This window comes from Macaca thibetana, chromosome 13 (assembly GCF_024542745.1).
Source record: "Macaca thibetana thibetana isolate TM-01 chromosome 13, ASM2454274v1, whole genome shotgun sequence".
NCBI lineage: Eukaryota > Metazoa > Chordata > Mammalia > Primates > Cercopithecidae > Macaca > Macaca thibetana.
In genome coordinates this window covers 101,126,925-101,154,693 of record NC_065590.1, presented here as the reverse complement: position 1 = coordinate 101,154,693, position 27,769 = coordinate 101,126,925, and the positions used below count along the sequence as shown (strand labels likewise).

Below are 27,769 nucleotides of genomic sequence, written 5' to 3'. Positions count from 1 at the left end.
TGAGTTCCTTGTAGATTTTGGTTATTACTTTTTCGTTGGATGCATACTTTGTAAATATTTTCACCCTTTCTGTGGATTGCCTTTTTACTATAATGATTATTTATTTTGCTGTGCATGAGGTTTTTAGTTAAATTTGGTTCCATTTATTTATTTTGTTTGTGTTGCACTTGCTTTTAGGGTCTTAGTCATACATTTTTTATTTAGGACAATATCCAGAAGAGTTTATTCTAGATTTTCTTCTAGAATTTCTATGGTTTCAGGTCTTAGATTTAAGTGTTTGATCCATCTTGAGTTGGTCTTTGTGTATAGTGAGAGATAGGAAGCTGGTTTCATTTTCCATGTGGTTATATAGTTGTCTCAGCACCATTTACTGAATAGGGTGTCCTTTCTCCAATTTATATTTTTGTATGCCTTATTGAAGATAAGTTGGTTCTACATATCTGGCTTTATTTCTGAGTTCTCTAATCTGTTCCAGTGGCCTATGTATCCACTTTTATACCAGTACCATGCTGCTTTCATTACTATAGTCTAGTAGTATAATTTGAAGTCAGATAATGTGACACCTCTGGATTTGTTCTTTTTGCTGAGGCTATTCAGGCTCTTTTTTTGGTTCCATATGAATTTAGAATTTTTTTTCTAATTCTGTTAAAAATGATGTTGGTATTTTGATAAAAATTGCACTCTCAATCAAAAATTTGACTTTGTCTTGTGAATCCCAGGCAGAGGCCAGATCTTACGTGCAAATTCCAGACGAGATCAACCTGGCGTTTTATCCCTGGGTTGAATCTGTAGATTACTCTGGACAGTATGTGTATTCTCACATTGCTATGAAGAAATACCCCAGATGGGGTAATTTATAAAGGAAAGAGTTTTAACTGACTCACAGTTACGCATGGCTGGAGAAGCCTCAGGGAACGTGCAATCAGGTCCTCACATTTCAAAACACCATCATGCCTTTCCAACCGTCCCCCTAAGTCTTAGCTCATTCCAGCATTAACCCAAAAGTCCAAGTCCAAAGTCTCATCTGAGACAAGGCAAGTCCCTTTTGTTTATGAACCTGTAAAACTGAAAGCTAGTTAGTTACTTCCTAGATACACTGGGAGTATGGGCATTGGGTAAATATAACTGTTCCAAATCAAAGAAAATGGCCAAAACAAAGGGGTTACTGGCCCCATGCAAGTCCAACATCCAGTAGGGGAGTCATTAAACCTTAAAGCTCCAAAATGATCTCCTTTGACTCTATGTGTCACATCCAGGTCACATTACTGCAAGAGGTGGGATCCCACAGCCTTGGGCAGCTCCACCCCTGTGGCTTTACAGGGTACAGCCCCACTCCCAGCTGCTTTCACAGACTGGCATTGAGTGTCTGTGGCTTTTCTAAGTGCACAATGCAAACTGTCAGTGGTTCTACCATTCTGGGGTGTGGAGGATGGTGGCTGACTTTTCACAGCTCCACTAGACAGTGCCCCAGTGAAGACTCGGTATGGGGTCTCTGACCCCACATTTCCCTTCTGTGCTGTCCAAGCAGAGATTCTCCATGAGGGCTCCAACCCCTGCAGCAAACTTCTGCCTGGACATCCAGGCATTTCCATACCTCCTTTGAAATCTAGGCAGAGGTTCCCAACCTCAATTCTTGACTTCTGTGCACTGACAGGCTCAACATCACATGTAAACTGCCGAAGGTTGGAGCTTGCACCCTCTGAAGCAACAGCCTGATTTGTACATTGGCCCCTTTTAGCCATGACTGGGATGCCAGGCGCCATGTTCTGAGGATACTCCAAGCAGGGGGGCCCTGGGCACAGTCCATGAAACCATTTTTCCTTCCTAGGACTCTGGGCATATAATGGGAGGGGCTGCTCTGAAGGTCTCTGACATGTCCTGGAGACATTTTCCCCATTGTCTTGGCATCGCTTTTGAAAGTTTCTGCAGCCAGCTTCAATTTCCCCCCAGAAATTTATTTTTTATTGCATTGTCAGGCTGAAAAATTTCCAAACTTCTTTGCTGTACTTCCTCTTGCATGCTTTGCCACTGAGAAATTTCTTCAGCCAGATACCCTAAATTATTTCTCTCAAGTTCAAACATATCTCTAGGACAGGGGCAAAATACCACCAGTATCTTTGCTCAAGCATGGCAGGAGTGACTTTTACTTCAGTTTCCAACAAGTTCCTCATTTCCATCTGAGACTACCTCAGTTAGGACTTCATTGTCCGTATCACTATCAGCATTTTGGTCAAAGCTATTCAACAAGTCTCTAGGAAGTTTCAACCTTTCCCACATCTTCCTATCTCCTGCTAAGCCCTCTGAATTGTTCCAACATTTGATCATTACCCAGTTGCAAAGTCACTTCCACATTCTCAGGTATCTTATAGGAATGCCTCACTCCTGGTACCAATTTACTGTATTAGTCTGTTCTCACACTGGTATGAAGAAATACCCGAGACTGGGTAATTCATAAAGGAAAAATGCTTAATTGACTGACAGTTCCTTGTGACTGGAGAGGCCTCAGAAAACTTACAATCATGGCACAAACAAAGGAGAAACAGGCACCTTCTTCACAAGGTGATAGGAGTGAGAGTGAGTACAAGCAGGGAAAATGCCAGACGCTCATAAAACCATCAGACCTCATGAGACTCACTCCCTCTCACCAGAACAGCATGGGGATACCACCCCCATGGTCCTACCCTCGACACATGGGGGTTATGAGGATAACAATTAAAGATGAGATTTTTTGTGAGTGCCCAGCCAAACCATATCAGTATGGCCATTCCCATGATACTGATTCCTTTAATCCATGAGCATTTCCGTTTGTTTTTGCCATCCATTATTTCTTTTAGTAGTGTTTATAGTTCTTCTTGTAGAAATCTTTCACCTCCTTGGTTAAGTATATTCCTAGGTATTTTATGTTATTTTTTGCAGCTATTATAAAAATAATTGAGTTTTTTACTTGATTCTCAGCTTGTTTGCTGTTGATGTATAGCAGTGCTATTGATTTTGGAACCTGTGAATTTATTGAATTTATTTATGAAATCTAGGAGTCTTTTATGAGAGTTTTCAGAGTTTTCTAGATATACAGTCATATCTTTTGCAAACAGTGATTGTTTGATTTTCTCTTTTCTAATTTGGATGCCCTTTATTTCTTTCTCTTGCTTGATTGGTTTGTGTAAGACTTCCAGTACTATGTTAAATAGAAGAGGTGAAAGTGGGCATTCTAGTTTTGTTCTAATTCTTAGGGGGAATGCTTTCACCTTTTCTCTAGTCAGTATGATGTTGGCTGTGGGTTTGTCATATATGGCTGTTATTGTTTTGCCATATGTTCCTTCTCTGCCTGCCTACAGTGTTAAGAGTTTTTATCATAATGAGTTTTAGTGAATGCTTTTTCTGTGTCTATTGAGCTGATCATATGTGTTTTTTGGTTTTTAATTCTGTTTTTGTGATGAATTACATTTACTGATTTGCATATGGTAAACCATCCTTGCATCCCTGGAGTTAAACTCACTTGATCATAGTGTAATATATTTTGTGTTCTGTTTGTTGAAGATTTTTGCATCTATGTTCATCAAGGATGTTGGCCTGTAGTTTTTATTTTGTTATTTCCTTTCCTGTTTTTGGTAGTAGGGTGATACTGGCTTCACAGAATGAGTTAGAATGGGTTCCCTCTTTCTCAGTCTTTTGGAATAGTTTCAGTAGGATTGGTACCAATTCTTATTTGAATGTCTGGTAGAATTTGGCTGGAATTCATCTGGCCCTAGTCTTTATTGCTGGCATTTTTTATTACTAATTTAACCTCACTGCTTGTTACTGGCTGTTCAGGATTTTTGCTTCTTCCTGATTCAAGCTAGGAGGGTTGTGTCTTTCCAAGAATGTATCTATTTTCCTTTAACTTTCTAGTTTATGGGCATAGAGGTCCCTATAGTAGTCTCAGATAATCTTTTGTATTCCTGTGGAATCAATTGTAATGTCTTCATTTTCATTTCTAATTGAACTTACTGGAATCTTCCCTCATCTTTTCATGGTTAATCTAGCTAGTGGTGCATTGATTGGTTTATCATTTCAAAAAACCAACTTTTTGTGCTGCTTTATATTTTTTTGTTTCAACTTTATTTAGTTCTTCTCTGACTTTGTTATTTATTTTCTTCTGCTAGCTTTGGGTTTTGTTTGTTCATGTTTCTCTAGTTCCTTGAGGTGTGACATTAGGTTGCCAATTTCTGATTTTTCAGATTTTCTGATGTAGGTACTTAGCACTATTAACTTTCCTCTTAGCACTGCTTTTGCTATATACCAAAGAGACTGATAACTTATGACACTATTGTCAATCATTTTGAAGAAGTTTTAAATTTTCATCTTGATTTCATTGTTAGCCCAAAAATCACTCAGGAGCAGATTGTTTAATTTCCATGAATTTGTATAGTTTTAGAAGTTCCTTCTGGAGTTGATTTCTGTCTTTATTCCACTGTGCACTAAGAAGATACTTGACATAATTTTGATATTTAAAAATGTATTAAGACTTCTGTGTCTTATTATATGGTCTATCTTGGAGAATGTTCCATGTGCTCATGAGAACAATATATATTCTGCAATTCTAGGGTATAATATCTGTAAATATCTATTAGGTCCTTTTGGTCTACATTGCAGTTTAAGTCCACTGTTTCTCTTTTTTTACTTTCTGCCTTGATAATCTATCTGGTGTTATTAGTGAAGTGTTGAAGTTCCCCACAATTATTGTGTTGCTGTTTTTCTCTTTTCTTAGGTATAATAGAAATTGTTGTATAGATTTGGAAGCTTCAGAGTTAGGTGCGTATGTATTTATGATTGTAATATCTTCTTATTCTATTAAGCCTTTATTATTATACAATGACCTTCTTTGTCTTTTGTATTAGTTTGTTCTCACATTGTTATAAAGAACTACCTGAAACTGAGTAATTTGTGAAGAAAAGGTGTTTAATTAACTCACAGCTCCACAGACTGTATAGAAAGCATAGCTGGGGAGACCTTAGAAAACTTACAATCACGGTGGAAGGCAAAGAGGAAGCAGGCATAGCTTCACACAGTGGAATGGGAGAGAGAGTGTGAACAGAGAAGTGCTACACTTTTAAACAGCCAGATGTCATGAGAATTCACTTACTATCGTGAGAACACCAACGCGGAAGTTCGCCCCCATGATTCAGTCACCTCCAACCAGGTCCCTCCTCCAACACTGAGGATTTCAGTTAGACAGGAGATTTGTGTGGTGATGCAGAGCCAAACCATATCATCTTTTCATTTTGCTATTGTTGCTTTAAAGGCTGTTTCATCTGACATGAGGATAGCTACTTCTACATGCTTTTGCTTCCCATTTGGGTCGAAATTTTTTTTTAATCATCCCTTTACCTTAATTCTATAAGAATCCTTACATGTTAGATGAGTTTCATAAGGACAGCAGATACTTGGTTTGTAATTTTTTATCCATTCTGCAAATCTGTGTCTTTTAAGTGAAGTCGATTATTTATATTCAGCAATAATACTGAGATGAGAGATACTGTTCCAGTTATTATGTTGACTGTTACCCAGATACTTTGTTTTTGTCATTGTCATACTGATCCTGTGAGGATTATACTTTCAAGTATTCTATTTTGGTGCATATTGAACTTTTGTTTCAATATTTAGAACTCATTTTAGCACTTATTTTAGGGCTGGTTTGGAAGTAATGAATTCTTCTCAGCATTTTCTTATTTAAAAAAAGACTTGATTTCTCCTTTGTTTATGTAACTTAGTTTTGCTGTATACAAAATTATTGACAGACAATTATTCTGTATAAAGTGGATAAAGCTAGGACCCAATCCCTTCTGGGTTTGTAAGGTTTCTGCTAATAAGTCTGTTGTTAGTCTGATAGGTTTTCCTTTATATGCTGCTAGTCTGATAGGTTTTTCTTTACAGAACAGCTGATGTTTACTGCTCTTAAAATTCTTTCCTTTATGTTGACTTTAGCTAGCCTAATGATTCTTTGCCTTGATGATGTTATTTTTGCAATGAATCTTCCAGGAATTATTTCAGCTCCTTGTATTTGGATATCTACATCTCTAGCAAAGCCAGGGAAGTTTTCCTCAATTATCCCTCAAATATGTTTTCCAAACTTTTTGCTTTCTCTTCTCCTCCAGGAGCACTAATGATGCTTAGGTTTGGCTCTTTTACATAATCTTGTATTTCTTAGAGCCATTGTTCAATTTTTTTAATTTTTTTTCGTCGTTATTTTTATTTGATTGGGCTAATTTGAAAGCCTTGACTTTGAGCTCTGAAATTATCTCTTCTACTTGGTCTAGTTTATTGTTTAAACTTTCTATTGCATTTTGTAATTCCCTAAATGTGTCTTTCATTTCCTGGAGATCTGATTGTTTTTTCTTCAACATATATATCGCTTTAGAAAATATTTAATTCATTGGTTTTTGAAACTGGTTTTTGAAACTTTTATGTTTGTGCGTTTTTTAATCTTTCTCTTGTATCTCCTTGAGTAGCTTAATAATTAACCTTTTGAATTCTTTATCTGGCATTTCATCTTGGTTTGGATCAACTGCTGGAGAGCTGGTGTGATGTTTTGGAGGTATTATAGTACCTTGCTTTGTCATATTGCCAAAACTATTTTTCTGATTCCTTCTCATTTGGGTAAACTATTCTTCTAATTATTTTAAAATTAATTTTTATTCAACAGTGGTTTTTTAATTTCTTTTTTTTCCTTTAGAGTGTGACTTTAATGTTTTTAGTTTATTATAGCCTAATTTGGCTCTTGGTGCTTCCAGTGGTAAAGTTTCTGTTTGACTTTCTTGGTTATAAAGAGTCTTTGTATGATGGCTTTCTCAGATGCTGGTTATGGTAACAGTGTGCTCAGTGTGTGAGCAGGTTCATCGTCTCCTGCAGGGTTTGAATGACAGAGGTCTCTTGAAGCTTATCTTTTCCCCAGTGGTGTACACTTTTTATTTATTTATTTTTTCCCTAGTATTTTATTTACCAGGATGAACAGTTCAGGCTTCAGATCAGTAGTGTAGTTGTCCATAAGTAAACACCAGCTGTTTCTAAAACAGGTGGGTAAATGCAATACTCAGGGATGGGCAGAGGTCCCAGCCCTGACAGAGGCAGCTGGGGGAGCTCTCAGTGAAATACACTAAGGTATTTTCAGGGGAATGAGAGGGAGCTACCTCAGCTCCTCTGCCAGGCCAGCAGGAAAGCAGTCCACCTCCCAGTCACACTCCTAAACTAGTGTTCCAGCAATTCAGATCAGACAGCCATCTCCTTTCATCTGAAGGAGTGTTGATTTTTAATGTAGAAAAGGATGGTGACTCTACCCCTTGTGCAAGCCTGAACCTGGAGAACACTTTTCCTGTGGAGATGCAGTCACCCTGAAGTGTTCCAGAAAGGCTGACTACAGGTACACCCAAACTGAGCTCTCATGGGAGAAGCCCCAGCTGTGATTGCACTGGTGGATGAGGGGGAGAAGAAGTCCCCTTCTCCAGTATCCTTCATGAGCACCAGTGCTGCCTGACTGGTAGAATAGAACTTCAGACTTTCCCTTCTGAGCCCAGCATGACCACTTTGGCTTTGCTATAAGAAACTTCCACAAATGGAAAGTTCTAGGATTCAAGCCCTGCCATCTGAACTTTTTTGTCCCACAGGGTTCTCCCTTGATTTGGTGCACTCCACTTTCCCACAGGAGGAGGATTCCCTGAGGGCCAGGCTACTGTGAATCCTGCTGCTTCTCTGGGTCTATCCCCCCAGTGGGTTTGCAGCACTCCAGGTTCACGCTGGGGAATGTCTGCCAAGGATCCAGTGATATGACCTGTCCTCAAATCTCCTGGCAGAGGGTGCAAGCCCCAGCCCTGGCAGGGGTGGCAGGGGAGTTACATAAACTCTGTGAGATTCCTTAGTTTAAATAGTCTTAGTGTGTTGGCTCTCTCAAATGCAGGTTGTAGTAGTAATGAACTGGTGACATGGACAGACTCAGTACCTCTTGGTTAGCCAGAGTGGTTCAGGCAATGGTGATAGCTGAGGATACACACAAGATTTTTTCTTCCTGGATGCTGCATCATTTTGCCTGTAGATGCTATAATGGACTGTGTCAGTTGGCCTCCAGCCAGGTGGCACTTACAAAAGAGCATCAGCTGGAGTGATAGTAGTGGTATTTGTGCTTGCCTTATGTTACCCAGGGGAGGTACTCTGATGTCTCAGGCAACGACTGGGGCCATAGAGCTCCCCAAAGTTTCTGTCCTTCGTGTTACACTACCAGTGTGAATGGAAAAGTAAAACCAGATGGGGAGTGGGTCAGGTACATCTGTATTCTGGTTCTCCGCATGAAGGTGCAAGCAGTGTCCCCAGTGGGAATCAGAGGGCAATTTCCTGGACACTAGGGTAATGCTCCAGGTGGGAGAGCAGTTGTCTCTGCTGTACAGAAGGGTCTGCACAGGAAGTGGGGAGAAGTAGGTGGCAGTAAGCCCTACCCAGCTTCCATGCACCTAGCAAACAGGTCTTACATTCATGGTATTCCCCTAGCAACAGCTAGCTAGACTCTAGGCAGTCTATGCCCAGAACTCAAAACTGCCCCAGTCCATAAGCCTTCCCTGCCAGGACAGAAACTGTGACTTTCAGACCATGCCTCTCCTGATCTGCTTTCAAAGCTGGGGCGACCAGCTCCTGTATTTGTGGCTGCAGCACACTTCCCATTCATCCCTTGTTTCTGGCAAAGCGGGTTCTTCCCCACTTTGTATCATATAAGGAATCTCAGTTGGGAGTTTCTCTCAATCTCACAGAAGGACAATTTGACTTCCTCTTTTCCAATTTGGATGTCTTTTATTTCTTTCTCTTACCTGATTGCTTTGCTTAGGACTCCCGTTACTGTGTTAAATAGGAGTGGTGAGAGTAGACATCTTTGTCTTGCTCCAGTTCTTAGTGGAAAGACTCAACTTTTCTTTATTCAGTATAATGTTAGCTGTGGTTTTGTCATATATGACCTTTATTATGTTATGTTCTTTTTATGACTAATTTGTTGAGAGTTTTTAATCATGAGAGATGTTGAATTCTATCAAAGGCTTTTGTTGCATCTATTAAGATAATTATATGGGTTTTTTAAATCCTTCATTCTGTTGATGTGATGTATCACATGTATTGATTGATATGTGTTGACCAGCTTTGTATTCCTGGCATAAGCCCTAATCATCATGGTATATTTTCTTTTTGTTGTGTTGTTGGATTTATTTTGCTAGTATTTTGTTGTATCTGTATTCAAGGATATTGGCTTATAGCTTTCTTTTTTGGTTATTCCCTTGTCTGGTTTTCATATTACAGTAATACTGGCCTCATGGAATGATTTATGAAGAATTCCTTCATTTTTATTTTTTTTTTAAATAGTCTGAGAAGAACGGGTTTTAGTTCTTCTTTATAAGTTTTGTAGAATTTGGCAGAAGATCCATGTGGTCCTGTGCTTTTCTTTGTTGGTGGATTGCCAGTTGATATGGTTTGGCTCTGTGTCACCATCCAAATCTCATTTGTAGCTCCCCTAATTCCCAAGTGTTGTGGGAGGTACCCAGTAGGAGATAATTGAATCATGGAGACGGGTCTTTCCCATGCTGTTCTCATGATAGTGAATAAGTCTCATGAGATCTGATGGTTTTATAAGGTGGAGTTTCCCCGCACAAGCTCTCTCTTTGCCTGCTGCCATCCACATAAGATCTGACTTGCTCCTCCTTCTGCCATGATTTTGTGGCTTCCCCAGCCATGTGGAACTGTGAGTTCTCCATTAAACCTCTTTCCTTTGTAAATTGCCCATTCTTGGGCATGTCTTTATCAGCACTGTGAAAAGAGACCAATACACTGATTCAATCTTGTTACTCAGTATTAGACTGTTCAGGTTTTCTATTTCTTTTTGGTACAATTTTGGAAGGTTGTATGTATGAATTTATCCATTTCCCCTAAGTTTTCCAAATTTTTAGCATACAGTTGTTCATAATAGTTTCTAATGATTCTTTGTGTTTCTGTGGAATCAGTGTAAATGTGTCTTTTTTTTTGTTTCTGATTTTACTTATTTGACTTTCTTTATTCCTTGGTTCAGCTAGATTGCAGTTTCTGGTTTTATTTGTCTTTAAGAAAACCAACTTTTCATTTTATTGATTATTTGCTTTTGTTTTCTTTTTTAGTCTGTATTCATTTAGTTATTCTCTGATTTTTATCATTTCTTTTCCTTTACTAATCTTGGGTTTGATTTGTTCACGCTGTTTAAGTCCGTTGAGGTGAGTGGTAAGGTTATTTGTAATGAAATCTTTCCACCTTTTTGATGTAGGCATTTATTGCTATAAATTTGCCTTTTAGCACTACTCTTTTTAATATCCCATAAATTTTGGTAAATCTTGTTTCAATTTTTGTTTCTAGAAATTTTTTGATTGTTTTCTTAAATTTTCTATTGAGTCATTGGTCACTCAAGAGCATCTTGTTTAATTTCTACATGATTGTTCAGTTTCCCAAGATCCTCATGTTATTGATTTCTAGTTTTATTCCACTGTGGTCTGAGAATACACTATTTTTTTTTTTTTTTTTTTTTTTGAGACAGAGTCTCATTCTGTCACCCAGGTTAGAGTACAGTGTTGATTTCAGCTCACTGCAACCTCTGCCTTCCCAGGTTTAAGCAATTCTCCAGCATCAGTCCCCCAAGTAGCCAGGACTGCAGGCATGTGCCACCATGCCCAGCTAATTTTTGTATTTCCATAGAGATTTTACCATGTTGCCCAGGCTGGTCTCAAACTCCTGAACTCAAAGTCATCTGCCCATCCAGGTCTTCTAAAATGCTGGGATTATGGGTGTGAAGCACTGTGCACAGCCCTGAGAAGATACTTGATATTACTTTGATTTCTAAAAATTTGTTGAAACTTTTTGGTTTACCTACTAGATGGTCTATCCTGTAGAATTTTTCATGTGCTAATGAGAATAGTATATATTTTGCAGTTGTTAAAGTGTTCTACAAATGTCTGTTAGGTTTATTTTGTCTCTAGTGCAAATTAAATCTGATATTTCTTTGCTGATTTTCTGTCTAAATAATCAGTCCACTGCTGGAAATGGGTATTAAAGTCCCTATCTACTATTGTTTTAAGGTCTCTCTCTCTGTTTTTAGCTGTATTATATTAATATGTGCTTTATATGTCTGGGTGCTCCAGTGTTGGGCACATATACATTTATAATTGCTATATCTTCTTGCCAAATTGATCAGTTTATCATTATATCATGACCTACTTTGTCTGTTTTTATGTTTTTTGATTAAAGGCTATTTTGTCTGAAATAACTATTGTTTCTTCTGTACACTTTTGGTTTGTGTTTGTGTAGAATATTTTTTTTCCATCCCCTCATCTTCAGTCTATGTACATCTCTACAGATGAAGTTGGGTTTATTGTAGGCAGCATATAACATGGTCTTTTTTTATATCATGCCATCCAGAAACTCTGTATTTTTTTAACTTCGGAATTTAAATTGCTTGCATTCAATATTGTTATTGGTTGGTAATGTCTTGTTTCTGTTATTTTGTTAAGTTTTTCCAATTGTTTTCCATTCCCTTTCTTCTTTCCTCCATTTCTATTGTTTACCTTTATAATTTAGTATTCTTTTGTAGTGACAATGATTGTCTTTTTATTTCTTTCTTATTTGTGTGTCTGCTCTACCAGTGAATTCATATTTTTGTGTGTTTTCATGATGACAGATGTATTAGTCTGTTATGACTCTGCTGATAAAGAAATAGCTGAAACTGGGTAAATTATAAAGATAATAAAGAAAAAGAGGTTTAGTGGACTCACAGTTCCACATGACTGGGGAGGCCTCACAATCATGGTGGAAGGTGAAAGGCACATCTTACATGGCAGCAGGCAAGAAAAAATGAGTCAAGTGAAAGGGGAAACCCATAATAAAATTATCAGATCTTGTGAGACGTATTCACTACCATGAGAACAGTATGGGGGAAACCACACCCACGATTCAATTATCTCCCACCAGCTTCCTCCCACAACATGTGGGAATTATGGGAGCTGCAATTCTATATGAGACATGGGTGTGGACACAGCCAAACCACCATATCATTCCTCTCTTGGCCTCACCCAAATCTCTTGTCCTCGCATTTCAAAACCAATCATGCCTTTCCAAAATTCTTCCAGAATCTTAACTCATTTCAGCATTAACTCAAAAGTCCACAGTCCAAAGTCTCATCTGAGAGAAAGCAAGTCCCTTCTGCTTATGAGCTTGTAAAATCAAAAGTAAGTTAGTTACTTCCTAGATACAATGGAAGTACATGAATTGGATAAATACTCCCATTCTAATTGGGAGAAACTGGCCAAAACGAAGGAGCTTAAGGCCCCACCCAAGTCCAAAATCCAGCAGGAAAGTTAAATCTAAAAGCTCCAAAATTATCTCCTTTGACTCCGTATTTCACATCCAGGTCACGCTGATGTAAGAGGTGGGTTTCAATGGTCTTGGGCAGCTCTGCCCCTGTGGCTTTGCAGGGTATAGCCTCCCACCTGGTGGTTTTCACAGGCTGGTATTGAGTGTCTGTGACTTTTCCAGGTGCATGGTGCAAACTGTCAGTGGATTTACCATTCTGGGGTCTGGGAGACATTGGCTCTCTTCTCACAGCTCCACTAGGTGGTGTTTCAGTAGGGACTCTCTCTGAGAGCTCCAACCCCACATTTCTCTTCTGCACTGCCCTAGCAGAGGTTCTCCATGAGGGCCCCACCGCTGCAGCAAAGTTCTTCCTGGGCATTCAGGTGTTTCCTGAAATCTTGGTGGAGGTTCTCAAACCTCAGCTCTTGACTTCTGTGCAATCACAGGCTCAACACCATGTGGAATCTGCGAGGGCTTGGGGCTTGAACCCTCTGAAGCCACAGCCTGACCTGTATCTCAGCCCCTTTTAGCCATGGCTGGAGCAGCTGGGACACAGAGCATCAAGTCCCTAGACTGTACAGAGCATGGGGCCCCTTGGCCTGGATGGGAGGGACTGCCACAGATGTCTCTGACATACCCTGGAGACATTTTGCCCATTGTATTGGTGACTAACATTTGGCTCCTTGTTACTATGCAAATTTCTGTAGCAGGCTGGAATTTCTCCCTAGAAAATGGGTTTTTCTTTTCCCTTGCATCATCAGGCTGTAAGTTTTCCAAACTATGCTCTGCTGTTTTTAAAACTGAGTCCTTTTAACAGCACCCAAGTCACCTCTTGAATGCTTTGCTGCTTAGAAATTTCTTCTGTCAGATACCCTAAATCATCTCCCTCAAGTTCAAAGTTCCAAAGGTCTCTAGGGCAGAGGCAAAATGCAACCAGTTTCTTTGCTAAAACATAACAAGAGTCACCTTTACTCCAGTTCCCAACAAGTTCCTCATCTCCATGTGAGACCACTTCCGCCTGGATTTCATTGTCCCATATCACTATCAGCATTTTGGTCAAAGCCATTCAACAAGTCTCTAGGAAGTTCCAAACTTTCCCACATATCCCTGTCTTCTTCTGAACCCTCCTAATTGTACCAACCTCTGACTATTACATAGTTCCAAAGTCTTTTCCACATTTTTGAGTATCTTTACAGCAGTGCCCCACTCCCAGTACCAATTTACTGTATTAGTCTGTTCTCACACTGTTGATAAAGATGTACCCAAAACTGGGTAATTAATAAAGAAAAAGAAGTTTAGTGGGCTCACAGTTCTACATGGCTGGGGAGTCCTCACAATCCTGGCAGAAGGCAAAATGTATGTATTACATGGCAGCAGGCAAGAGAGAATGAGAACCAAGTGAAAGGAGAGATCCCTTATAAAATCATCAGATCTGGTGAGACTACCACAAGAGCAGTATGGGAGAAACCGCCCCCATGATTCAGTTAATCTCCCACCGGGTCCCTCCCACAACATGTGGGAATTATGGGAGCTATAATTCAAGATGGGATGGGGCCGTTGGGAGGAGGTACAGCCAAACCATATCAGCAGATTTTGTGTTTTTGCTTCCAGATGTAGGACTCCCCTAAGCATCCTTTCTTGCAGGGTTGGTCTAGTGGGAATGAGTTATCTTTTTTTTTTTGCTTGTTTAGGAACAACTTTATTTCCCTTTCACTTTTAAAGTATAACTTGGTTTTTTTTTTCTTAAGTTCTCTATGTCTTTACCCATTTCTTATTCTGGAACACCCAAAATTTAAGTATTTGGCCACTTTGTGGTATCCCACACGCCTTGCATGCTCTTTTTATTCTTTTTTATTTTTATTTTTTTGTCTGACTATTTCAAGAGACCTGTCTTCAAGTTCAAAAATTTCTTCTGCTTGATGCAGTGTATTGTGCTTGATGCTCTTGACTGTATTTTTAAAATTTTCATTTATTGTATTCTTCAGTTCCAGGATTTTTTTGTGTGTGTTTTTAAATGATTTCTATCTCTGCTGAACTTTTCATCCAAGTTATAATTTTCTTTCCAATTTATTTGTAGTGTTTACCCATGTTCTCTTTATTGTACTAATTTTTGATATCATTATTTTGGTATTTTTAGGCATTTCATAGATTTCATTTTCTTTGAGATCTGTTACTGGAGAATTACTGTGTTTCTTTGGAGGTGTCATGTTTTCTTGCTTTTTATTTTTTGTGTCTTTGTGTTGATATCTGCACATCTGGTGTACCAGTCATTTTGTCCAATGTTATGGATTGGATGAAAATCTTTCATAAGGACATTTTTTTTACAAAGATATATCTACAGTGTGCACTGGGCAGGGTCCTTTCACTTGTACTCTGGGTGGGTGTAGAAGTGTGGTCTCTGCATGATTTCTTTAACTGTAATCAACATCAGTGGTGTCTGTGAATTCCTCAGTGGCTTAGGTGGCAGTTGTCATTGGGGGCTGTGGCAAGACTTTCCTGGGGACAAGGGCTCCAGGAGGGCTGGTCCTTGGGCACCAGTGATGTCATTGGTGGGTTGGGGGTGCCAGACCTTGGACTCCTGGGTGGTGTGCATGGCATTGGTAGTGGCAGTGGTGGTGGTGAGCCAACCCATGGCTCCTATGTGGCTTGCAGAGATGCCTGTGGTGGATGGTTTGTGACTGGGCTGGTATCCAAGTCAGCTAAAGGTACATTCAGGTATGTGACCACCCTGCCACTGGAGGATACTGTGTTGCTGTCAGTGGCAGTGGTCCCTGGCAGTCAACTCTCAAACTCTGGGGAGTACACACTTCCTTTGTCCCTAAGGCAGCCTCCTGCAGTGTTGCACCACCCATTTTCCAGAGAGTAGGACACTGTGCTGTTGCTCCAGCTGCGCCATTGTGTCCAGCCAGCATTGCAATGCTGCAGCCCTCTGGGTGGATGTAGGGGAATGTCAGTGGGGCTTAAGGTATGTGGAGAGGCAGGTACTGTTTGTCCTCAGGGTGGGATGTAGTCTGGTGTGGACTGGGCTCTCAGAATGGCATCATGTTGCAGTTACTTGGGTCTTGGGGGAGTTTGGCACCCAATGCAAACTCTCTCCCTGAGACAATGCCATCATATAGACTGCAAGCAGCTTTCTATACTAGTCTAAGGGCCCACGAGGGCCAAGGGGCTCACCTATGGCTAGGGTTGCAAGAGTCCTTAGTGGGAACGTGAACCAGTAGGCATCTCTCGCTTACCACTTTTCCACAATGGGGGATCCTTCTCTATATTTTTGAAATATAAAACTGTTCTAAAAAGTAAAATCATTTTTTTTAAAAAAAAAGAAAGGTCATGGACACAAGTTTATCAGAGTCAGGTCTTTAATCTGGTAAGACTTAAATAGGTGGAGCTCAGAGACAGAATCCCCACCCCACAATCTCTGGGACTGGCAGCATTGGAGCTTGGAATATACAGAGCTGTGACTTACCTTCTGGGAGATCCCAGGGGATCTTGGTCTCATGACTGTTTACTTTCTTTTGGATAGGGAAGATGCCATGGGCTTAGACCATTCTTTCATGAAACAAGATAAATGGGAAGCTCAAACATCAATTTAGTATGCCTTAGGGAAGAGAGAAAAGGTTTTCAGATAGAACTTGCTTAAAGCCTGGGCTTGCTGCCTATTAGCTGTTTGTCTTTGAGCACATCACATAGTATCTCTGGATGTATTTCATAGCTTATATTTTACCAGAATTTATTGGTAAAATGAAAATAATTATATTAATATCTACACATCAGAGGGAGTTGTGAATATTCAATTACATAACTTAGGGAAATGCCCAGAATAGTGTTGACACATAGTCAACTACTAACATTTTCTTTTTCTTCTTTTCTTCCCTTTTGATAAACAGGAGAAAGAGTAAATGAGAAGAAGTAGCACTTTTTCAGGTGTCAGGCTGGAGGAAGCCACTTGAAGATGAGTCTACGTCTGCCTTAGGATTGCCTGGCGGCCTGCGCCATTCCGTGTTATGTCTACTTATTTGCTCCCTGTATTCAATTATTATTTTTTTTACTTAATTCTCTCATACTGACCCTGAGAGTGACCATATTTTTAACCAATTTGGTCTTCAGCCTCAAAACTTAGCTCTTTCCTTTTGGGGTCCCTGAATCCTACCATGTGTCATGGTGGCTGTGAAGATGTTTGCCAAGCCTGCTGAGAAGGCTCATCTGTGGCATCTGAGAGCACAGACTTCAACTCTGGACCCCTGTAAACTGCCTTTGGAATTATGGACACCCAGCACTGTTTTGAAATATCAGTGGACATCCAGTTTTTAAAAGCCCTCAGAGCTTTGGGAGGCACCCCTTTATCTCTCTGGCATGTCAGAGAACCGATTCAACCCTTCTCATCTCCTCTTCCTTCCCTCTCTTGGGCAATCAGGATGCAGCAGCAACTCACTGTGCATGTTTTTACAGCTCTTCTCCAGTAATGCTGCCATTTCCACTGCAGACCACAGGATAAAAAGGACCACTTCACAGTGGCCCAGGATACCCTTTTAAGTAGGAGGTAACTATTCAGTTTCTTAGTGGCCCATACATAAACTTGATTATGTTCTTCATTGCTCCAAGATACTATTTGTTTGTTTGTTTATTCCAGAGGGAGAAGAAAGTACTGCTTTGATCTAAAATTAAGCAAACGTTCTTCAATAAACCCCCTGTGGGACTTGACCCCTAATGGTAACCAGCAGTGGCTTTGTCATGGCCCTGCCCACTGGGGGCAGGCATGTGCCAGGGCCAGGGTAGGCTGCCAGCTGGTGAGCACAAATAGGTGGCTGGTAGAGCTCACGCAGTGGGAAGGGCAGATGGCTCCATTATGATTTCTTAGCAAGCCACTTCCCTGGGAGGGGCTTTCCCTTCAGTGGAGTCTGTGCCCCCAGCCTCAGCTGTCTTGGAGCAGATGTGTATACTTAGAGATGGGGACCTTTTCACTGTAAATACTGCTCACATGTTCCTAGGCTGACTTTACTATGTGCAGAGCCTCTTCTCAAATATCCAAATCCCCTCTGTTGGGTACTACAGAACAGATGTTACCCTGCCTCCTATTACATTAATTTACGAACTTTACATATGCTGAGTTACGGACCCTAAGCTGTTGCATGTGCTTGACTGTTACGTTCCAAAAAGTATGTTTTTATGGTCTTGTGGAAACTGTGCTGTTCTGCTTTTGCAGACTGTGAGATTCTGATTTTTTGTGTTTTTTCTCATCAGCAATTATCCTTGTCCTGGAACATCAGAGCTTGAAGAAGGAATTCTAGCAGCCCACCTCTCTCCTTCCTAATCCTGATGACTAGAGGCTTAGAGAGAGGCAGTGATTTCTCTGAGTTTACCAGATTCAGTGACAAACTTAAAGCCCAAACCCCTTCTGATTTCTAGTCAATCCGGCAGCCTTCATTTACCCAAAGTTCACTTTTGATAGTATAACTTTTATACACTGTGACACGACGTATTTTAAAAAACAGTTTAGAAATGTTTAATCTTTCTTTGAAATACTTTTTAAGGTCAGGCACCATGGGTCATGCCTATAATCTCAACACTTTGAGGGCCAAAGTGGTAGGATCATTTGGGCCAAGATTTCAATATCAGATTGGGCAACATAATGAGACTCCATCTCTAAAAACTTAAAAAAATAGCCAGGTGTGGTGGCACATGCCTGTAGTCCCAGCTACTTGGGAGGCTGAAGTGGGAGGATCTATTGAGCCTAGGAGGTGGAGTTTAAGTAAGCCATGATTGCACCACTGCACTCCAGCCTGAATGACAGAGCTGTCAAAAAAAAAAAAAATTAGTTTTATAGTGCAGTTTTAGGTTCAGAGCAAAACTGAGTGGAAGGTACAGGGATTTTCCATATTCTTCCTGCCCCTCCAACAAATATGCCCTGTCTCCCTCATTATCAACATATCTTCCCAGAGTGGTACACATTTTATAATTGATGATCCTACACTGACACGCCATCATCACAATGAGTTCATAGTTGACACGAGGGTTCGCTCTGGGTGTTGTGCATTCCAGGCATTTGGACAAATGTGTAATGACATGAATCCACCATTTGAGTATTATACAGATGAGTTTCACTGCCCTGAAGTCCTCTCTGCTCCACTGATGCTTATTCCTTGATCCCCCTGCTCCCTCAGCCCCTGACAACCACCGATCTTTTTATTGTCTCCATAGTGTGGTATTATTTAATGTGTTTTGAAGTTGCACTGTTGCCCCAAGACATCATATGAGTAGAGGGTTAACCACCTCAGCCAAGAGTAATTTGGTCTGGGGAGGTCTCCACCGTCAGGACGAAGGCATTTCAGAACCATCCTAACAATAGTGTTCCCATAAGTAACCAGACACTGTTTGTATCCATGGCAACATGGCTCCACGAGCACTGCTTCTGTGGAGCAGCTGCCCTTCCTGGGCACTGTCAAGAGTTGTTCTTCTTTGACATCCACTCCCTTCTTGCCCTGGCACACACCCCAGCCCAGGCACCAGGCATCCAGGGCCTTCTATGACTTTCCAGATGCACTCCTTCACAGCTGGAATGTGGTTGGCTTGTGGACTTGTGTTCCCAGCATAGTGAACAGTGGGCACTAGAAGCCAGTAGTCACTCAACTGATGATTCTTCAGTGAAATAATTGATGTCACATTTAGGTCTGTTTTTCTTGTATGTTACACCTTCTGTTCTTCAACAGAGCCCCCACAATATCCCAGAACTTTGAGGTCTTATCTGGGGGTTTCCCAGATGTTGGAGTACCCAGGTATCACCTGCTGAGCCAGTTTCCCTGGCCTCACCTGCAGAGGATTGGCATCAGTAAATCTGGGACAGGTCCAGTACTTTGCATGTGAGCACAGACCCAGGTGTTTCTGAACCTGGTGGTCCAGGGAATGCTGCAGGAAGGAGCCAATAGGACTGCATGCCTTAGGGGCAGTGGGTCTCATCCATCTCTATCTATGGCAGTGACTACAAGCCATGCCCAGGCCACATGGACACATGCCTTTAGAATTGTTTTGTGGGATGGATGAGTTACAGAACTGGAGCCCTAAGACTTGAGTTCTAATTTCAGCTCTGCCAGTTGCTGGCTGATTGAAACTGAACAAGCCACCTGCCTTCCCTGAGACTGTCTCTTCTCCTGTGAAATTAGGACATTAGAATGCATGAAGATCTCTTTATGTCCTTAATAACCTGTAAGTTTAAGAATCTAGGAAAGCTCCATGCTGGTGGCTGCAGTTATATCCCCATATCCTCAATTCATCAAGAAAGAGTCACAAATGGCAGCAGGGTTGTGTCAACTGCTCTCCTTAGCAGCTATCGTAAGTGAATTGCCTTTGTCATCTTCCCCAGCCACCACCACACTCCCACATGGCCACCATCACCTGAACCATCTGACAGTGGGGGTTCCCTCCTAAACTGAGATGCAGAGCCCCACCGCAGGCCTTTCTTGCTGGCTGCTCTCCACTCCCACCCAAAGGCTCAGTTTTGCTGGGCTGCACACCTCCGAGAACTCAGTTCTTGGTGTTTTATGTTGTTTCATACCCACTAGTGTTATAGAAACTGCTGCAGACCAGGGACCAAAAGTCCACAGGTTCTACTTCTAGCAGTGACACTAGTGAGACGAATGACTGCTGGCAAGTTACTTTATCTATCTGTCCCCACCTTCCATGTACAAAATTGGGTCTCTATGCACATTTGTGGTTCTAAATCCTGGAGTCCAAATCAGAATTCTTTGTGCAAAATATACATAGCTAGGTCCTAACCTTGGAGATCCTGACTCAGTCCAGGGAAAGATGCAGATCTTGGGGAGGAAGCAGCTCTCCAGAGGAGTCTCGCCTTCAGCGAGTGCCAAGAAGTTCACAATGTCCCTCGGTTCACAATGTTACCCTAACTAATCCATACTCTGATGTCACCTGCTAGCAACTTACCCTGTGGCATCAAACCAGTACCCCGTTTGCAGCTAGTACAAACACTTCTTTACATTTAAGTTTTGTTTACGAGATTTAGCCTATAATAATAGAGGCTGCCAGATGGGTTTCAAATGTGTATGTTCCATTGCTAATAGGAAAAACTGCATCTATTATAAAAATTCTCTCTAGGAGCTTAACACAGAGGCAGGCCTTGTATTGCAAGCATTTGAAATCCCATAACCGTATTCTGAACTGTGTTTTAAATCACCTGAGAACATTTCTTGAACGCTAGTCTTTGCTTAGAGTGACGAACCTATTAAGTGGTTCCGTGAGTTAAGTTTGCATCTAAGCAATGCCTGAATCGCAGGAGGAAGCCAGGAGTTGTGTCTGGTTTTCTGGCCATACAAATGGCATGTGGAAAAGTCATTGTGTATTATTAATATCCTTTGATGTATATTATTATGACTTTCTCACAATACTAATGTTATTGGTTTTTATTAATGTTATTTTTATAACAATGCTAATATTATGAGCTAAAAGTTTCGGAGCGTCTGCTGGGTGCTAAAAATTCTTATAAATGCTCAACATGCATTAGCTCCTAACAACACTTTGAAGTGATTCTTATTGTCCTCACTTGACATATACAGGAAATAAAAACCTGACCATTAGACCGAGCATGGTGGATCATGCCTGTAATCCCAGCACTTTAGGAGGCTGAGGCGGGCGGATCACCTGAGGTCAGGAGTTTGAGACCAGCCTGGCCACCATGGTGAGACCCTGTCTCTACTAAAAACACAAAAAAAGTAGTCGGGCACGGTGGTGAACACCTGTAATCTCAGCTACCCGAGAGGCTGATGCAGGAAAATTGCTTGAACCCGGGAGGCAGAGGTTGCAGTGAGCCAAGATCGTGCCATTGCACTCCAGCCTGGGCAACAAGAGCAAAACTCTTTCAAACAAACACGCAAACAAACAAACAGAAAACTAAGCATGTGAGGAGTTTGGCCTGGGTGGTGGAGCTTGTGAGCTATGAGCTGGAATCTGAGTGAAGGCTGGGCTGGTGGAAGGAGTTCACTCAAGCTCCCAAGGTATTCTGTCCTCCAGGACTCTGAACCACCTGGGAGGAGAAGCAATTGTGGCAGGCCTAACACCTCTTCTTTCCCAAACCCCAGGAGCAGGTTCTGTGTGTTACAACCATTGAGGTCACATTCTTGAAGTGCATTTTGGGGAAGTCATTATTTTGGCTGCAGCAGGGACTAATGTATCAGTCTATTAGAATTCAGAAAAAGGTAAGCAAACAAAAAAGGTGTTGGAATTATTCTCTTCTAGCATTTTGAAATGTACAATTGGTTAATGTTAACTATAGCCACCATGATGTACTGAAGACCAGGCAGGTCTTATTCTTTTTATCTAACTGTACATTTGTACCCATTAACCTAATGCTCATAGCATCAAGAAAAGATCAATATTTAAGGTGACAAATATCCCAATTACCCTGATTTGATTATGTGAATGTGTTGGATTATCATATCTACTCCTAAAATATGCACATCTAATTGTATCAATGAAAATAAAGACAAAAATTAAAGCTTTTACAGTAGAAAAAGACTTTTGACAGACTTGCTTGGAATGAATTACTGCTTTTGGTAACATAGTTTTAGAAGAGAGATTCACATTTAATGTTACTTTGTGCTAAGCACTGTAATTCATGCCTGGGTGCTCACAGCGCTCCTCTGGGACCAGGCATCACCATCTCCTCTGCAAAAGGAAGGTCAGCCTGTCGTCAAGGCCACAGGATAAATGGCTTGGCTGATTTAGGAAACCCAATTGGTCTTATTACAAAACATGCGCATCTGCCCTTCACCAGGTGATTTTTCCGTAGGGTTATCTTCAAAAGTCCGACAAAGCTCTGTTTCGCCATGTCAGGCAGTCTGTGACCAGGATCACCAGGTATGTGACATCAGGAAGAAGGGGCTGTGTGGCCACGCTCCATCTCTGGTCCTGTAGGCTTCTGCCTTCAGCTTTCTGAAGGGAGCTGAACTAGAGATTGGGCCCAGCTTGGCAGCGCAGTTTCAGGAGAGCCAGGATACAAACCATTCCAGTCTCTATTCCCACAAAGGAGAAGCTAAACCATTTTTTATTTGCCCATTCTAAGTGCCAAGTAATGTGCAACTGCTTCACATAAACCTTCCAGCCTTCCAGCTGACTCTGCTTTCAGGAGATATCCTTATGTCCCTTTTGCATGGCTTAGGAGACTGAAGCATGTAAGAATTGAATGAGGGGTCAAGGGTCACACAACATGTGAGCACGAAACTGGGACTCTCCTGGGGTATCAGACCCCAAAACCAGTGGTCTTCGCTTGATCTTAGCCAACGTCCAAGAAGCAATAAGGTCAGTGCTCTTGACACGTGATTGTGCCTTTTACTTTGGGAGGGACTGTGGGTCCACTCTGCTTTTAACAGTAGGAAATTAAATATTTACATTTGGTTCGAGTTTGGCCCCATGACTGTCCAGCTTATTTCCTGTCAAAGGCCCAGATTCCTTGTTTTAAAGTCGAGGGTGAATTTGTGTAATGAGGAGGGATTGGGCAAGTGTAGAACACACTCTTTCACCTGCAGATTCACACTCCAAACACAAAGAAATACTGGATCATGTATGGCATATTTTAAAAGATGCCATAGGCATAATTAAAAAGCACAACAAAATTATATTTTCTCACGTCAGAGGGCAGAATCTTATGAGTTGTTGAGATGAAAACTGTATCTTAGGGGCTGAGAGCCTAACATCTGCCTGGGGGTATTTGTGGCCCTTGCAGCTGTTGTGTGCTGTGAACATTAGAACTGAGTAGCTTTATAAAGCCAGGAACAAGGGTAGAGTTCCTGTGTCTCTGAATAGAAACTAGCAATGCTTAGCCTTCTGTACCAAGGAATGCATCACAAAAGCTAATGCTGGGACTGGGCCTGGGGTGGGACAGGAGTCACACAGAGGAGTCAGGACCCCAAATGTGGCTGGTGTGAGGGGCCTCAATTCACACTGTCTTTGCCGTTTGGAAAAAGGTGCGCAGGAATTTAAGGTAAAAGCTGATCTGGAACAGATTACAATCCAGAGGCCTCAAGCCCATCACAAAAATCATTGCCCCAGTGAAGATGCCTGCAGAGCTCAAGGGATTTCTGAGACTCCATGGGAGAATGATTCCTAAGGAAGGTGCCCCCCCAGCACCTATGGAGACTCATCACCATGAGGGCAAACAGGCTCTGTAAAAGGAGAATTCACCTCTAAGGAGCTGCAGACAATAGAGGGATTAAAATGGGCCTTTGATCATTCAAAAAGCATTTTAAAGGAAAAAATAAAGTAACATAATCCAAATTCCAACCGGAGACTTGAAAAAGAAGGTAATAACAAAATGGAAAATAAAATCACTGAAATAAAGCAAGTGAGTTGGACTAGAATGTCTCCTGGCCATTAGCTCTGTCCCTGGCTGCAAGGTTCGTGGGGACTGTGCCTCCCTTGACCTTGAATCTCAACACCCTAGCACAGTGCCTGGTTCTGGGAAGGTTCACAGTACACATGTACCTCCCAAATGGATGGATTGCCAACCTAAGTGTTTGTAGGAAAGTGTTATTTTCAGGCACTTCAGGCGTGTCAGATCTTTTCTGTTCTAGCCAGGCATTGTGGACATCACCTCAGTGTGTGAGGGAACGAGCTGCATTGGTGGAGACGAAACCAGCAGGAGCACAATAGCGACCCATTTCTCTTGTCTTACGCACTGCAGTGGAAATAGCCCAGTGTGCATGGTGGATTTTATAATGGTGTCATAGAAATATAGGGGGTTTCCTCTATGAGCTTGCTGGCTTACATGAGCTCTTTCTCTGCAGCATTTCTCTAGCATCTCCTGTCACATCATTTATTGTGTTCACTAGTCCTGTGCTAACGAGGATCTTTGAAAAATGACTGGTATGGTAATGATCTACGGAACTTACTGTAGATAGCAATTAAATATGGTTAACGGCGGGTTACACTGACACATTAAAAGGCCTACAGGCTGCGATTTATGAAGACAGCTCTGCTGCCTCCTTTGTATGTGATGCATTTCTCTGGTTTCTGCTTAGGCTGTCTGGTCTCAGAAGGGAGTGATTTCCAGGTCTTCCCCACCATCACTCCAGTTGCCAGGCCACCCAAAATCACATTAGCAGGCTTTATTGTCCCTACTGCACCTCCTAATGCCCTCAGGGTGCTTGAGGTAGCTTTTTTCCTCTATGAGCTTGCTGGCTTACAAGGTAAGGCCTAGGTCAACATTTTGTTGTGCAGAAAAGGCATGTGCTATCAGAGGAGAAAATTTAGATACAATATTGAGATGATTCTTATAAGTGATGCACGATAATTTGACGACAAGAATTGAGATTATATGCTGAGATCTTACTGTCTTAAACTTTGTTGATTTCTGAAAATAATAGAAATGCAATCCTAGCTAAAGGAAGAGAAGTAGCCTAGCTCACCAGTGGCCAGGAAACTCTGTAAATAAGTATTGCTTTTACGCAGCAATCTCACCTAATATAAGACTCCAGATGGAAGATAGCTCCTAAGAAGTCAAAACACAAACCAAGATCATGTAAATTACTCTCATGTGAAAAATAGGCAAGAGATAACCAACCCAGTCCCAACTGTCTCACAGCCACACGGGCACCCTGTACTCATGGCTGCCACATTCTTCAACATTTGCACTTTTGTTAACAGAGTTAAAGTAGAGCCAAGATAGGCTCTTTTACCAAGAGCATATTGACTAACTACAGATGCAATGCTAATAACAACATGTGTAAAACAAGATCTTAAGATACTGTTATGTTTTTCTCCCTCTTTTGTGGCCAAGAGTGTGTGCTCTCTTGCCTTTGTAGATTGATCACGTTTTTGGGTGATAGGACCAAAAGCAAAAGTGTCTAGGGCACTAGGAGACAAGGCAAGCCATTATCTGTGAAAGCCTGGGTTTTCTGCGAGGAAGCATGCTGGACACTGTCAGTAGAGGGAGAAGTCATGGTGTGAAGTTTTCCATGATGAGAGATAAGGACAGCTAGGTCATGGGGATGCAGAGGATGTTCTTGTTGTTGATGGTGTTGTGGTTGTTGTACCCCAAGTCCCTGGGACAAGACGGCCCCATGTACACAGAGGTCGTGAAAAATGTGAGGACCCTGGACACTGAGTGTCACAGCTTTGGGGACAGTGATGATGGTGATGATGCGTCCCTGTGTCCCAACTCAGCTCAGTCTGCTTATCTAAAAGGGACAGAGAGTACCTCTGTGGGCACAGTTGGAGCTGAAGAGCAGAGAACTTTTCTTTGGTATTTGGACTCTACAGAAACTTTGGGAATTGTGTTAAAGTCCAGGAGGAATGGCTGAAAACATGAGTGAGATAAATGTGCAGCTAGGAGGTTGCAGATAAGTTAGGATCTGATTTTATTCAATTGGGAGGAACCATGGCCAAGCATAATTCTTCTGGTGGATTCTGAAGTTATTTTCAATTTGCCCATAAGATGAATTTTCCTGAAGAAGGAAGGATGTGGAAGCTGATGCTGAGGCCTCATTTCCACATGTGCATTTCTAAGAAACTACAGCTTTCATCCAAAGTGGAGATGAATGGCACTGGGGTCCATGTTGCCAGAATGCCTGGAGACAAGGAATGAGGACTTGTCACCCAAGGCATGGGATTCATAGTGGGCACAGGAGTGGAAGCCATAGACTTTGTGGAAATAACTAATTCACCCAAATCCAAGGCGTTTTCAACTGAGAGGCCTGGGCTGAGGATAGAGATTTGAGCCTTAACTGAGACATCCTACTGGGAAGTTGCATCAATGGTCAGTATCTAAGGCCACAGAAAGTGTCACATGACAGTGCTTCACAGGGCCCCACATTTAGGACGTTTGTGTACTCAAAGAGAATCTTTGATGACCATGACTCAGAGAAACTTTTAATAATTTAAAACAGGTTTTGGATCATGTTGATGATGACAGATGGTGCAAGCCACCTACTAAACCCCTCTGGGAGGGGTGGTATTTCTGCCTTGTTCTGAGGGCAGAAACGTGACATGGATGTGGAGGCTCTGGGCAGGGAGATGTGAAGCTGGAGGCACGGCTTCGTCTCCCTAGAATGGGTGTGGCCAGGGCAAAGCTGGGACATCCTCAACCCAAAGTTTTGCACAACTGGATTTGAACTCCTTGTCAATATTCCTAACCAGTGGTGACATGGAAGGGAGAGGAGGAGGAAAAAAGGATGGCTCTTCATCAAGAGCAAAAGCAAGAAGTTCAGATAGGAGATTTCACTTGGCTTTTCCAGTCTTGGGTGGGGACCCATGGTGGTAGTGAAGAGCTCTGGAATCTTCCAGAGAAACGAGCATGGGTGCCCTTTAACAGGTTCCAGATAGCCAGTTACTGCAGAACAATGTCCTGTTACCAGAAGCTTATTGCAGACCTTGTAACCTGAATCATTGCATTGGCCCAGGGCACACCCAGGAGGGTGGTTTGGGAAGAAGATTCCAGGCTGAGATAAATACCGACATCTGATAGGAAAGCACTTCAGAGACAAGCTCCGAGAGCTTTGGAAAGTGGAACATTCACCCTCTTCCCACAATTTATAAAGGGACTGGCAGTGGTTGTTTTGGGGAGGATAGTAATGGGGAAAGAGAATTGGGTATGTTATGGCACACAGAACCAAAAATGAAGATTCCTAAGTAGTAATCTAATAGCTAGGGAATTGTTGGGCAATTTCAAGAAACTCAAAAAGTGTTACAGAGAGGAGCCCCTTGGAGTCTGTAGGAGACCTGGTTTGTCCATCTGGCCCCAAGGCCCAGAAGTAGTTGACAAAGAGACCCAAGTTGTCCCCTGGATGCCAAACTTGGGGAGAGAATGGTCCTGGGTGGCAGCCCCTCCCCATCCAGCCTCAGTCAAGTCTGCCTGCAGATACCTATGGAGTTGCAGTATAGCCATTTTATTAATGGTTTTCTGCTTTGGCTGGATTTCAGACATAAAGAAGAGAAGAAGGAAAGGTCTGGGTGACCTGCCCCTTCCGATAACTCTAAAGTTGCACACATCTCCTCTGCTCATATTTGATGGGCTGGGACTTAGTCACTAAGCCACACCCATTGCAAAGGTGCTGGAAAGCGTTGCATTCTCTGATGACCACTTGCCCAGCCAAATATTGGCGTCATCTATTCCTACATAATAAGACATAAGTAAAGTGCAGTCACTGAGAATCGCTAGCAGTTTATAACACAGGTATCTTGACAGCCCAGAAGAGACACTGCGTTGAGTTAAAATAAAAACTGGAGTAAATACAATGAGAAGATAGAAAGCCTGCTAATAACACTGGGGTACTTGAGCGGAACTTTAAACAGTGTCTTTGCTAATGTTTATGGTAACTGTTCAGATAGTCTGTTTCTTTAAGCTAATTGTTTTCTGATTGTAGAAGCAATAATAACTCATTGTATCTTGCTTGAG

The 27,769-nt window shown here is 41.7% G+C and overlaps 1 pseudogene across 1 annotated transcript in view; it reads left to right on the top strand.

Annotated features, from left to right (window-relative positions):
- Nucleotides 1-20,181, top strand: part of LOC126933479 (uncharacterized) — a 44,706-nt pseudogene extending 24,525 nt beyond the window's left edge. Inside the window, exon 2 of the transcript XR_007718625.1 lies at nt 16,260-20,181. The product of XR_007718625.1 is annotated as an uncharacterized LOC126933479 (transcript). The remainder of the gene's footprint in view (nt 1-16,259) is intronic.
- The last annotated feature ends 7,588 nt before the right edge of the window (nt 20,182-27,769 follow it).